This window comes from Rhopalosiphum padi, chromosome 4 (assembly GCF_020882245.1).
Source record: "Rhopalosiphum padi isolate XX-2018 chromosome 4, ASM2088224v1, whole genome shotgun sequence".
Classification (NCBI taxonomy): domain Eukaryota; kingdom Metazoa; phylum Arthropoda; class Insecta; order Hemiptera; family Aphididae; genus Rhopalosiphum; species Rhopalosiphum padi.
The window spans coordinates 40,954,210-40,954,730 of NC_083600.1; the positions used below are offsets into that span (position 1 = coordinate 40,954,210).

Below are 521 nucleotides of genomic sequence, written 5' to 3' on the forward strand. Positions count from 1 at the left end.
CTCTGTTCAAGTCATAGTATGATACCACTATTATACCCAGGACCTCGAAAAGGTTAGAGACGGCCCTGACTGGCTCAAAGAGCCTTACCATGCAATTTAGTAAAAAAGCACCACAATTATTTGAAATGTGGAAAAGCTGTGAGCTTGGGGGCCTACCGTGCAATTTTACGTTTATACCATATAGGCCAGTTCGATCCTGGTCAAATACATTGGTATATAATAACATCATAACGATAATAAATTAACAATATTTTGTTTATTAACGATTTGTTTTTTACTTGAAAACATCTGCCTCTCTAAGCTCTCCTCCAATACAACTAAAAAAAAACTAGAAAGAACGAATTCTAAAACAATGTTTTCTCTTTACGATATTTAGTTTAAGTCATTTTCTACCACATTTCCGCCAACGACCATACCACGTTGAATACACCAGTTCTCGTCCGATCACTGAAGTTAAGCAACGTCGGGCGTAGTTAGTACTTGGATGGGTGACCGCTTGGGAACACTACGTGCCGTTGGCA

General features: G+C 38.8%; 1 non-coding gene across 1 annotated transcript; it reads left to right on the forward strand.

The window, feature by feature from the left end:
• The first annotated feature begins 402 nt into the window (after positions 1–402).
• Positions 403–521, forward strand: LOC132931103 (5S ribosomal RNA). Its single transcript, XR_009662348.1, has one exon. It is a non-coding gene; the product is annotated as a 5S ribosomal RNA (ribosomal RNA).